The sequence below is a fragment of the Theobroma cacao genome, chromosome 8 (genome assembly GCF_000208745.1).
Source record: "Theobroma cacao cultivar B97-61/B2 chromosome 8, Criollo_cocoa_genome_V2, whole genome shotgun sequence".
Taxonomy (NCBI): Eukaryota; Viridiplantae; Streptophyta; class Magnoliopsida; order Malvales; family Malvaceae; genus Theobroma; species Theobroma cacao.
In genome coordinates, this window is record NC_030857.1 from 6,513,934 (window position 1) to 6,515,626 (window position 1,693).

Below are 1,693 nucleotides of genomic sequence, written 5' to 3' on the forward strand. Positions count from 1 at the left end.
GAGACTTCACCAAAGCGTTGGGATAGTCTTCGAATGATTTTTCAATAAAAGATTACCGACTCCATTATTTAAAATAAACAAGTAATGACATCATTTTACGCTTGCATCATGTGCATACGTAAAACCAAAAAAAAAAACCAAATAAAAGACTCAGTCAGCCAATTTAATAAAAATTTAATTAAAGGGTAGGGATTAAATTAAAATTAGGCTATATTAAGATAACTTAAGATTAAATGGTACCGTTCGTGGAACGGGCGCCACGGAGGTGCTAACCCTTCTCCGTGCGTAATCGCACTCCCGAACCCATCTCTAAAAAACGTGGATCGGTTCTCGTTCTTTCGACGGACCTAAAATTAATTTAGGACTTCGTCGATTAGAATTGGATTAATAGGTGACCAATCACACCTAGATAAAAAAAGATTAGTGGCGACTCCCACACATATATAATTTTCGCCGACGTCTGACGGACGGGTTCCTGGACCTGCACGTTACGACAGATGGCGACTCCACTAGGGAAATCGAGAGTCAAGCCATTAATTAATTATAAGTTATCTTAAGCCTCAAATAATTTGTTGTTTTCCCTGACATCAATTTTGCATATTTTTGTTTAATGCATTCAGTTATTTTGCTATTATTACTTCACTATTTTTAAATAGTTGCGGGAAATTTAGGATAAAGGGAGTGTGAAATTATTAGTCCAAGGTCAGTATATTCCTTCTCACACACTACACATCTTACATTAATGCATAAGCCTTTCACTCGGGCTTTGCCCTTAATTAGGAGGGAGTTAAGTAGCTACGCTCTCGTGAGGTGATAACCTCCACATGGGCTAGTGAAGACTCCCACTCAGATCGAACCTAGTCCGTTTGAAGCCTGTAATGGGTGAGGGCCGGGGTGCCTTACTAGTCTGTGTGGACAACAGTGAGGAGCGATTTGGGAACCTTTAGCTCCATTTTCAACCCAAACTCAGCATGTAGAATATCGGGACTCACCTTTGCTTAGGTAGAGCTTCACCCGTGAGAATATACCTTTTGACTAGGTACACATGAAGGAATTTTCATAATCCCCTTGTTCTAAATTCTTCTCCGCAAAGTAATAAAGGTATCATGTTATCAATTATTCATCTTTTGGAATTCTTGTTTACGGTACTGACTTAAACTTTTTGTCATATGCATATTTGCATCATAATTTTTGCATATAGGAAAAGTATGTCATCTGAAAACCATTGACGGAGTAGATGTAAAAGATGACTCCTGAATTGCAACAAGAAACAATGGCTTATGCACTGAATTACTTTATTGAGGGGTGTTATGTGACAGATACTTTTAGTACATGATCATTCATTTATACGTGCATAAATCCTCATTTCATGACAATAAGTATTTTCGCATGTAAATAAAGATAAGGGGTTCATTTTTTCATTTCATTCATGCATGCATCTAATTCACGTTTATGATTACAATAAGGTTCCAAAAATAGCTCGACCACCTAAGCCAAGTGACCAACGTGTTCATAATACACGTCGGCGAGCAAGGATCATGGAAGAAGAACAAAGTGAGCGAATGGATAGAATGGAAAGAGCTCAAGAAGAAATGAGAGAACAGTTAGCAAAGATGATGGAATTGATGACAAGCTTAAGTAAAGGAAAAAGGGTTACAGAAGAGTCAGCTCCGTCAGAAAACCCACCAGCACA